The sequence below is a fragment of the Paramormyrops kingsleyae genome, chromosome 15, assembly GCF_048594095.1.
Source record: "Paramormyrops kingsleyae isolate MSU_618 chromosome 15, PKINGS_0.4, whole genome shotgun sequence".
NCBI classification, from domain to species: domain Eukaryota; kingdom Metazoa; phylum Chordata; class Actinopteri; order Osteoglossiformes; family Mormyridae; genus Paramormyrops; species Paramormyrops kingsleyae.
This window is the reverse complement of record NC_132811.1, coordinates 21341828-21353849: the sequence shown is the minus strand read 5'-3', so window position 1 is coordinate 21353849 and position 12022 is coordinate 21341828. Positions and strand designations below refer to the sequence as shown.

At 44.4% G+C, this 12022-nt stretch overlaps 1 long non-coding RNA gene across 1 annotated transcript; it reads right to left on the bottom strand.

Annotated features, from left to right (window-relative positions):
• Positions 1 to 5779: 5779 nt before the first annotated feature.
• LOC140578466 (uncharacterized) lies at positions 5780 to 10997 on the bottom strand. Its single transcript, XR_011982643.1, has 2 exons — positions 9746 to 10997; positions 5780 to 6265 (listed from the first exon to the last, which is right to left on the bottom strand). It is a non-coding gene; the product is annotated as an uncharacterized lncRNA (long non-coding RNA).
• Positions 10998 to 12022: the final 1025 nt, after the last annotated feature.

The following is a 12022-nucleotide window of genomic DNA, read 5'->3' as shown; positions in this document are numbered from 1 at the left end:
TGCCTCCCCTAAGGGTGCGCTGGGACATGCCAGAGGTAAAGTCTTATATGAAAAGAGTAACCAAATTGTTTCAACACCACAATCTGTGCATAGAATGGGCTATTTCTACAAACTTGCTTTGTCTTCACACAGCCTCCTAACATGGACAAATACTGGCACTTACTGGCAGAACATAAGCCTGGACCTTGCAAGCATGAATGTCCTCGCCGCCAACTGCCTCCCCTAAGGGTGCGCTGGGACATGCCAGAGGTAAAGTCTTATATGAAAAGAGTAACCAAATTGCTTTTACACCTGCATCTGTGCATAAAATGGGGTATTTGTACAAACTTGCCTTGTCTTTAAACAGCCTAAAACGACTGAAAAAGATGGGGGTTTACTCCCACAGCCTGAGACCGATGCAGCGAGACATGCACGTCTTCGCAGCCAGCTGCCTCGGCTAAGGGCATACAAGGAGATGCCAGAGGTAAAGTCCTACGTGAAAAGAGTAACCGAATTGTTTTAACACCTGCATCTGTGCATAGAATGGGCTATTTCTACAAACTTGATTTGTCTTCACACAGCCTCCTAACATGGAAAAATTCCTGCACTTGCTGCCAAAATATGAGCCATGTAAACATGAATGTCCTCGCCGCCAACTGCCTCCCCTAAGGGTGAGCTGGGACATGCCAGAGGTAAAGTCTTATATGAAAAGAGTAACCAAATTGCTTTTACACCTGCATCTGTGCATAAAATGGGGTATTTCTACAAACTTGCCTTGTCTTTAAACAGCCTAAAACGACTGAAAAAGAAGGGGGTTTACTCCCACAGCCTGAGACCGATGCAGCGAGACAGGCACGTCTTCGCAGCCAGCTGCCTCGGCTAAGGGCATACAAGGAGATGCCAGAGGTAAAGTCCTACGTGAAAAGAGTAACCAAATTGTTTTAAGACCTGCATCTGTGCATAGAATGGGCTATTTCTACAAACTTGATTTGTCTTCACACAGCCTCCTAACATGGAAAAATTCCTGCACTTGCTGCCAAAATATGAGCCATGTAAACATGAATGTCCTCGCCGCCAACTGCCTCCCCTAAGGGTGCGCTGGGACATGCCAGAGGTAAAGTCTTATATGAAAAGAGTAACCAAATTGTTTCAACACCACAATCTGTGCATAGAATGGGCTATTTCTACAAACTTGCTTTGTCTTCACACAGCCTCCTAACATGGACAAATACTGGCACTTACTGGCAGAACATAAGCCTGGACCTTGCAAGCATGAATGTCCTCGCCGCCAACTGCCTCCGCTAAAGGTGCGCTGGGACATGCCAGAGGTAAAGTCTTATATGAAAAGAGTAACCAAATTGCTTGTACACCTGCATCTGTGTATAAAATGGGGTATTTCTACAAACTTGCCTTGTCTTTAAACAGCCTAAAACGACTGAAAAAGATGGGGGTTTACTCCCACAGCCTGAGACCGATGCAGCGAGACATGCACTTCTTCGCAGCCAGCTGCCTCGGCTAAGGGCATACAAGGAGATGCTAGAGGTAAAGTCCTACGTGAAAAGAGTAACCGAATTGTTTTAACACCTGCATCTGTGCATAGAATGGGCTATTTCTACAAACTTGATTTGTCTTCACACAGCCTCCTAACATGGAAAAATTCCTGCACTTGCTGCCAAAATATGAGCCATGTAAACATGAATGTCCTCGCCGCCAACTGCCTCCCCTAAGGGTGAGCTGGGACATGCCAGAGGTAAAGTCTTATATGAAAAGAGTAACCAAATTGCTTTTACACCTGAATCTGTGCATAAAATGGGGTATTTGTACAAACTTGCCTTGTCTTTAAACAGCCTAAAACGACTGAAAAAGAAGGGGGTTTACTCCCACAGCCTGAGACCGATGCAGCGAGACATGCACGTCTTCGCAGCCAGCTACCTCGGCTAAGGGCATACAAGGAGATGCCAGAGGTAAAGTCCTACGTGAAAAGAGTAACCGAATTGTTTTAACACCTCCATCTGTGCATAGAATGGGCTATTTCTACAAACTTGCTTTGTCTTCACACAGCCTCCTAACATGGACAAATACTGGCACTTACTGGCAGAACATAAGCCTGGACCTTGCAAGCATGAATGTCCTCGCCGCCAACTGCCTCCCCGAAGGGTGCGCTGGGACATGCCAGAGGTAAAGTCTTATATGAAAAGAGTAACCAAATTGCTTTTACACCTGCATCTGTGCATAAAATGGGGTATTTGTACAAACTTGCCTTGTCTTTAAACAGCCTAAAACGACTGAAAAAGATGGGGGTTTACTCCCACAGCCTGAGACCGATGCAGCGAGACATGCACGTCTTCGCAGCCAGCTGCCTCGGCTAAGGGCATACAAGGAGATGCCAGAGGTAAAGTCCTACGTGAAAAGAGTAACCGAATTGTTTTAACACCTGCATCTGTGCATAGAATGGGCTATTTCTACAAACTTGATTTGTCTTCACACAGCCTCCTAACATGGAAAAATTCCTGCACTTGCTGCCAAAATATGAGCCATGTAAACATGAATGTCCTCGCCGCCAACTGCCTCCCCTAAGGGTGAGCTGGGACATGCCAGAGGTAAAGTCTTATATGAAAAGAGTAACCAAATTGCTTTTACACCTGAATCTGTGCATAAAATGGGGTATTTCTACAAACTTGCCTTGTCTTTAAACAGCCTAAAACGACTGAAAAAGAAGGGGGTTTACTCCCACAGCCTGAGACCGATGCAGCGAGACATGCACGTCTTCGCAGCCAGCTACCTCGGCTAAGGGCATACAAGGAGATGCCAGAGGTAAAGTCCTACGTGAAAAGAGTAACCGAATTGTTTTAACACCTCCATCTGTGCATAGAATGGGCTATTTCTACAAACTTGCTTTGTCTTCACACAGCCTCCTAACATGGACAAATACTGGCACTTACTGGCAGAACATAAGCCTGGACCTTGCAAGCATGAATGTCCTCGCCGCCAACTGCCTCCCCTAAGGGTGCGCTGGGACATGTCAGAGGTAAAGTCTTATATGAAAAGAGTAACCAAATTGCTTTTACACCTGCATCTGTGCATAAAATGGGGTATTTCTACAAACTTGCCTTGCCTTTAAACAGCCTAAAATGACTGAAAAAGGTGGAGGTTCACTCCCACAGCCAGAGACTTCGGAGGCATCAAGACATGTATGTCCTCGCCGCCAATGGCCTCGGCTAAGGGTGCGCAGGGACATGCCAAAGGTAAAGTCTTATATGAAAAGAGTAACCAAATTGCTTTTACACCTGCATCTGTGCATAAAATGGGGTATTTCTACAAACTTGCCTTGTCTTTAAACAGCCTAAAACGACTGAAAAAGATGGGGGTTTACTCCCACAACCAGAGACCGATGCAGCGAGACATGCACGTCTCCGCAGCCAGCTGCCTCGGCTAAAGGCATACAAAGAGATGCCAGAGGTAAAGTCCTACATGAAAAGAGTAACTGAATTGTTTTAACACCACAATCTGTGCATAGAATGGGCTATTTCTACAAACTTGCTTTGTCTTCACACAGCCTCCTAACATGGACCAATACCGGCACTTACTGGCAGAACATAAGCCTGGACAATGCAAGCATCAATGTCCTCGCCGCCAACTGCCTCCGCTAAAGGTGCGCAGGGACATGCCAAAGGTAAAGTCTTATATGAAAAGAGTAACCAAATTGTTTTTACACCTGTGTATAAAATGGGCTACTTCTACAAACTTAACTTGTCTTGTTTTTAAACAGCCTGGCAAGACGGAAAAAACGGCTACCCCATTGCATGCGAACCGTAAGAGGCCAGGGCCGCCCTGTCTCACAGCAGGACCTCCTCTCAAGCGAGCATGGCTCGATGGGCTGAAGCTGGCTAAGGGGCCGTTCACATATCGCGCCTAAAAACGCGAGGAAAACGCTAGGCACGTCGCTTTCTCCTTCTTTCCAAAAGCGCCCGGGCGCTTGCGCTCCGGAAGTGTCTGTCGTTGCTAAGCAACCATCTGCCACGCTCTCCATTAATTTCAAAAATGGATTTCCACCAACGAAAAACCCTTGCTGTGACTCTGCTACAAGATTTATTTACGCAGAAAAGAAAAAAACGCCATAGTGTTTGGGTGCACCCCATTCTTCAAAAACGTAAAAAACACGGGGAATTTTACCAGCTGATCCAGGAGCTCCGCCTGGACAATGGGAGGTTCAAAGCCTATTTCAGAATTGACAAGGACCAGTTGGATTATATTTTAGGAAAAGTTGGCCCTAGCATCAGCAAACAGAGCTTCTGCCGTGAAACCATCTCTCCTGCATAACGGCTCTGCATTTGTCTGAGGTAATTACCGGCATAACCGAAATGACCAAAACACAAAATTAAAAAAATATAACTGAAATAATTCTATATAAAATCTATATAACCAATAACAAATTCTATATAAATCAATTCTATAAAAACAATGATGGATTTAACAAGGAATTAGTTATACGCATTAAAATATTTTTAAGTAACTAGTACAGCAATTGTGTGTGTGTGTATATATATTTATATATATGACAAATCATAAAGGTCAGGAAATCCCTGTACCACAATAATGAGCTGCTCCTCCATGACATATTAATGCCCCTGGAATGTGAGGATCCTGACAGGGAGGGGGCAGGACAGGACGGGGATTTCCCGTGAGAGCAAATGGTAGCTCAGCCACTTCTCTGGCCTCTGTCAATTGAATTATCTTCCTTATCACCTTAGTGGTGCCAAATGGAACCCTTATTCTCTCCCAGACTTCCCCCTTTGATCATTCCCCCATGATCATTAATAGCTAACACTTCTCCATTGAAATGATCAACCAAGAACATTGGGGCATCTTTACTGCTTTTCCTTACATAATCCCCCCCTTAAACCTTGAGCCTTAGTGCAAGAGCAGTGAAAGGTTTACCCAGAGCACAGTACCAGCATCACACTGATCAGTGGTCGACACACAAGGGTCGGATAGGGGAGGTCGTAGCGGTGTGGTTGTCCCTCTCCATAACCTACACCCTACTTTGTGTCATGCACACTTTCCTCTCCACATATCCAAGGTCCCTTTTCCGCTGTTCCCTTAGGAATCTGAGATAGACCATCAAGGCCACACCCAGCAGCAGTACCACGACACATGCAGTGATAACTGCTTTGAACTGTACATCCCAGTACATGTCCTGGTAGTTCTCCTTCAGCATCGACATTCCACTGATATAGTTACTGACCTGCTCTGTCAGTTCCTTCTCACGCTCATGCATTTTAAGCAGCTGAACCTTCAGTTGCTGCTCAACCTCTTGCAGGTCTTGAATTCTGTTTGTTTCAGGCAAAGGTTCAGGCTGGAGGAATTCTGCATAAGGGTCGTCTAAGTAAAGGTCAATCCTATTCTTGGTATAGTACAATTTTCTGCCTCCAATGTTCATTGGGTAGATCACATGAATGCAGAAAGCATTGCTCGGTGCTCTGCACTGTAAATTGGTTGTGGTTAAACTATTGTTAATTGCATTAATGCAATAGGTGTTGTTACCAATGAACCTGATTTCCACATACTGTGGCTTCACCACTTCTGTGGAGATCACACAGTGTACATCACTCCTGTTCATCCACCCACAACCTAGACTTGGATGTAACCTATCACCTGAGCACATTATTATACTCCTACCAATATTGCAACCCTCTAAACTTTCTATTGCCTACATTGCTATTCCATCCTGTACTGTCATCCCATGCTCCCGTGTTACATAGATTACTTATGTCAAATTATTATTTTTTACACAAAGATCTCTACAAACTATATATAATTCCCAAATCCCCAAGAATACTCTCCCTCTGAATCACAATTCCCAACAAAATCAGCTTATAGCATCAATCAATTATGTGTGTAAGTTCTTCAGATCCTATTGCACAATAATATGGCTGTATGTGGTGGTAACAGGGATTATACAAATATTTAGAATATACCACATTCTAAGACAAACATTTACTTTTGATCGATTCTCAACCCAAGCTTACAGTCACACTTGTAGTTTCCCATATGTGTTAATGCAAATTTGGTTGACATGCGAGGTGGTTTTCTTCATCGCATGAGGTCTGCAGAGTCCTTGCATTGTCCCGAGGAAGTTCTCCCACTTATGGCACCGATGTGGCTGGTTACATCGTTGTTCCTGCGCTGGACATATGCTTCTCCTTTGCTGTGTACGATGCATCTGCCCCCCTTGATCATTTCTTCTGTTGTGCCGTGGTTTTCAGTGAGACTTGGAGTATGTAACCTGAAAGACATCAAGTGTAGCATTCATTCTTATGTCAGGTTAACATCTTACATTCTGAATCAGTCTGTATTGGTCACCATGGAACCACTTCATTACTGGTCCATTCCTCTCTTTGATTCTAAGCTTAAGATTGCCCTCCCCACAGGTGTCCACGGTTTCATGTAGCCCTGTCCAATTTGCATCCCAAAGCCCTTTCTGGAGGCAATTTTTGACCAATACTTGTTCCCCTTTTGTAAATTTGGCAATGTTGTGTTTTACAACATGATCCCATTGTCTTTTGTTCCCCTGGTAGGTATTTCCTATGGTATGATTTTCAGACAGAAAATCATCTTCTAGAATTCTCTGGACATTTTTTGAGAACATGTCATGTTCTGCCCAATCTTGGATGAGTTGTGAAGTGCTTTGCTGTGTTTCAGTGACTGCAGTGCCCGTGTCTGCTAGCCACTTGTCACAGTAGCCCCTAAGTGTAATTTCAACACTGGGTCTGGCAAATTCATCCGATTTCACATCATCCAATTTTTTAACAGAGGCCAGGTACCCCTGTGACTTCAAATAAGCATTCCCCTTGCATTTGATACATGAATCAGTCTGAATAGCACACTGATGTGCTACCACTTCTTTGATTTCATGTAATAATTTGTTCATATCTTCATAAGTCATTGCTGGTACTGATGGGGTTGGTTCTTTCTTACATCTAGATTCCCCATCTCTCTGTACCCTTGGCCTGTGTCCTGCTGCACTTCCACCCTTTGACCAACAATCCTTCTTAAAATGACCTATCTTACCACAATTGTGACAAGCATCTTTCCTAGCAGATTTAAGCCTACCTTCCTTAGTGGCTACTGCCGAAACCTTTTTCACCTTTCTTAAGGGAATTCGGCTCGTCTCGTTCCAGCTACCGAGGAGATTGCAGATGTAGGCAAAGGTCAAATTACCTTCTTTTTGTTTCAAATTCAACATTAGTCTTGCAGCATCATTTATTATTGGATCATACTGCTGCATGACCAATGCTAGGAGTGCTGGGTCATTCCTCTGTGGGTTGGAATTCCAGAATTCCTAGTGTAACACTTAAATAAGCGATTCACATAGGCCACAGGATTTTCCCCTCTCTCTGGCTTAGTCTCCAGAATTCTCCCCCAGTTTGGCTGTGGACTGCCAATCATGGCTAATAATACTGCCTCTCTCTGCTGTGCATTTGCCCATTCACCATTAACAGCCATCTTGAAATTGTCAGGGAGCAATTCTACTAGATCTGCAGGTATGGTTAACTGAACTATTAGACAGCAATCTTGGTCATCTAGACCATTTGCTCTGGCTTGTCTCTGCAACTCAGCTAAGTAGGAGTGAGGATCAGACACGCCATCCCATTTACCCACATTAGCACAAAAATCTCCCAGTTCAGACACAGCCAGTGGAATATGCTCACAAACCTCCTCATATTCATACTGTGCCGTGGCAGGCTGCCCGTCAACCTCGGCAGCTGCCCTTCTGCGTGTCCTGCGCTCTCTCACACGAAATGGTGCAACTTTAACTGGGTTCACATTAGCCCCCTCATATGAAGTGTCACTATCACAGGGCTAGACATAAGGATTTAGGAGGGCACAGCCACTTTGGCCTTGGCTATTCATATTTTTTCTAGGGCACAAGGCCATTAAGCCTGGGCACAAGGCCAAAATTACTGTAATTACCAAGTTTAGACAACCTATGCAATACGACCTTCGATTTGAGACAGAATATATATATATATATTTATAGATATATATAGCTTTATTTCAAAAAACAAAATCCAACAATAAAGGAGCCGTCAATATTTTTGTATTTGTTTGCTCAGAACACCCGTATTCTTTTAGTGTACATGACAATTGACTTGACGTTCGTTTTTTGCACACTGCACGCTACCAGTCCTATATCCTCCCAGCAGAGCTTGGTACTTCTCTGAGTCAAATCTGCTCTGCCTCGGCAAATGTTTTTTTACAACACCATCTGACACTTACCTGATCAAAGTAGATAATTTGCAACATTTTGCGGCAGTAGCCGCGAGTTCAGCTTGCTTTCTTTTACGTTCTCGATCTTTGCGAGGCATGGTGACAGCATAAGCAGCAGACGACAACTACACGATGATTACCGAAGAGGACACCTATCTGTTATTCGGAAACCGTCGGATGGCTTTTCCAATCAAAAACGTAACCCCCGATGATGCACCATTGTCATTGCTGTGGCTCCATAGTAGGCTGGACGATACATACCGTACCAGCCAATCATGCGACAAACACATGATCGTATTAGTCCAGAATTCATTGCGGTTCATTCAGTAGTTGGGAATTACGAGATGTGCGGGTCGACCTCGTTTCTCGTATCGAAGGTTGGGTTCGGGTTCAGTACAGATGCATCGATTGTTGACGAGGTAAAGTGGACCGTGTCGTGCGCAAGTCTTTTGTGTAATGAATGTTACTCTCGGTAAAAAGGGGGCATACGGCCAGACAAACATTAAAGGCAGGCCAATCTTGGCCGTAAGGTACTTCAATTTTGAGGAGGCGTGCGGCCAATTTTGAAAGGCACGACGGCCATTGGCCGCGGTGCCGCGGCTTATGTCTAGCCCTGCTATCACTGTCAGAATCCGCCGGCAGACTAATGCCCAAAGCTGCTGTTAGAGCGGGTTCCTTAACCCGTTCTAACTTGCTCCTTAGAACAGTATCCTCATCCCCAGCAGGCTTTTTATGCACTTCTGGGTTTCTAATGCTTCTGGACCAAAGTGCCTCATAAGCATTCTGACACTTCTCCAGTTCCTTTTGCAGGAATGCATTAGCTTCCTTAGCTGCTTCCAGGCTCTGCCTAAGAGAAGCTACCAGTTGCCTCAGTTCAATGCTGTTTTCTGCAGCTAGCCGACGCTCTGCTCGACTAGCAGAGTTCTCCTGTTCGAGACTCTCTATTCTATTCCTCAATTCAGCAACTGTACTCCTATGCTGAGTACACTCAGACTGCGAACTTGCCAGTCTGCCGTTAATTTCTTGCTGTCCTTCCAGCAAGACCTGTAACACGTTAGCATGCCTCTGCTTTTTCTTGGAACATTTCATGTTCCTCTCCCTGCATGCCTCCTCTAGCCATTCTAGAGGGTCTAGCTTATCTATGAGAGATCCATATGATCCCTCCTTGCAATGCTTTGCAACATATTCGATGGCCCACTCCATCATTGTAGGTTCAGAGTATAAATTTAAACTCTCACAGTATAAACTTACACAATATACCTACGGTGGTGGTTTATCTCAAGGACACAGGGTTACAATGTGGGGAACCCTGCTGGTGCTTTCTTACCAAAGCCCAGTTCCTCTACAAACACACCTCCTGTTTACCCTCTATTACTAATAAACAGGTCAAACCAGGAGAATTCTCATGCCTAAGTCTTGAATTAATCCCTATTTCCTATATTACTTTACTGTTCGTCTCAGCGGACGTCTGATATCACAAACCAGTTATACTCACAAGCTGATTCTTTCTGGCACGTCTGGAATGAAGCTTTCTGGTCAGTCTTCTCTCTTAGGTCAAGAAATCTTCTCTCTTCTTGAGGAAAATATCAGCCAAAAAAAGGTTCCCAGATAATTCTTCCAGTTGTTAGCCCCTTCTCCTGGCTGGCTCGCCAATAAGATGTAAGGAATCCACTTGCAGTCTCCGCAGTTTCAGCAAAATGGTGGTTTATTGAACAGTAAAAATAATATAATGTAATACAGTGTAGACATACACCGGGTACTGAAAGGCAGCTCAAATACAAATTAAGGGCAGTTCTTCACCTCCCTTTATACCCCAAAAGACCTTCCCCACCAAGGTGCTGTGTGTAGGTGTTGTGAGTGAATTTACATATGAAGAGTGACCCCCTGGAGTGTGAGGATCCTGACAGGGAGGGGGCAGGACAGGACGGGGATTTCCCGTGAGAGCAAATGGTAGCTCAGCCACTTCTCTGGCCTCTGTCAATTGAATTATCTTCCTTATCACCTTAGTGGTGCCAAATGGAACCCCTATTCTCTCCCAGACTTCCCCCTTTGATCATTCCCCCATGATTATTAATAGCTAACACTGTCTCAATTCAAATGATCAACCAAGAACATTGGGGCATCTTTACTGCTTTTCCTTACACTCCTTAATATTCTATGATTATGTAATCGCTCCATGGTAAGCTGTATATACTTGAATCTCGTGGGGATACAACCTCACTTTTCTTTTGAGCATCTTGGCGAGTTGACGTAGTGTGTGTCTTAGCATTTTAAAAATGGAGAACCCCAAAATTAAAATCAAAATTACAATTAAAGTAAAAATAACATCAAACAACGTTGATGTGCCAAAGGTACTTCCCCGTACTAAAAGTAGTATTGAGTTTTATACATGTGTTTTTATGTCTGCTATTTCTACAAACTTGCCTTGTCTTCAAACAGCCTGAAACAACTGAAAAACATGGGGGTTCACTCCCACAGCCGGAGACCGCGGCAGCGAGACATGCATGTCTCCGCAGCCAGCTGCCTCGGCTAAAGGCATACAAGGAGATGCCAGAGGTAAAGTCCTACGTGAAAAGAGTAACCGAATTGTTTTAACACCTGCATCTGTGCATAGAATGGGCTATTTCTACAAACGTGCTTTGTCTTCACACAGCCTCCTACCATGGAAAAATACCTGCACTTGCTGCCAAAACATGAGCCTGGACCATGTAAACATGAATGTCCTTGCCGGCAACTGCCTCCCCTAAGGGTGCGCTGGAACATGCCAGAGGTAAAGTCTTATATGAAAAAAATAACCAAATTGTTCTTACACTTGCATCTGTGCATAAAATGGGCTATTTCTACAAACTTGCCTTGCCTTTAAACAGCCTAAAATGACTGAAAAAGGTGGAGGTTCACTCCCACAGCCAGAGACTTCGGAGGCATCGAGACATGTATGTCCTCGCCTCCAACGGCCTCGGCTAAGGGTGCGCAGGGACATGCCAAAGGTAAAGTCTTATATGAAAAGAGTAACGGAATTGTTTTAACACCACAATCTGTGCATAGAATGGGCTATTTCTACAAACTTGCTTTGTCTTCACACAGCCTCCTAACATGGAAAAATTCCTGCACTTGCTGCCAAAATATGAGCCATGTAAACATGAATGTCCTCGCCGCCAACTGCCTCCCCTAAGGGTGCGCTGGGACATGCCAGAGGTAAAGTCTTATATGAAAAGAGTAACCAAATTGCTTTTACACCTGCATCTGTGCATAAAATGGGGTATTTGTACAAACTTGCCTTGTCTTTAAACAGCCTAAAACGACTGAAAAAGATGGGGGTTTACTCCCACAGCCTGAGACCGATGCAGCGAGACATGCACGTCTTCGCAGCCAGCTGCCTCGGCTAAGGGCATACAAGGAGATGCCAGAGGTAAAGTCCTACGTGAAAAGAGTAACCGAATTGTTTTAACACCTGCATCTGTGCATAGAATGGGCTATTTCTACAAACTTGCTTTGTCTTCACACAGCCTCCTAACATGGAAAAATTCCTGCACTTGCTGCCAAAATATGAGCCATGTAAACATGAATGTCCTCGCCGCCAACTGCCTCCCCTAAGGGTGCGCTGGGACATGCCAGAGGTAAAGTCTTATATGAAAAGAGTAACCAAATTGCTTTTACACCTGCATCTGTGCATAAAATGGGGTATTTGTACAAACTTGCCTTGTCTTTAAACAGCCTAAAACGACTGAAAAAGATGGGGGTTTACTCCCACAGCCTGAGACCGATGCAGCGA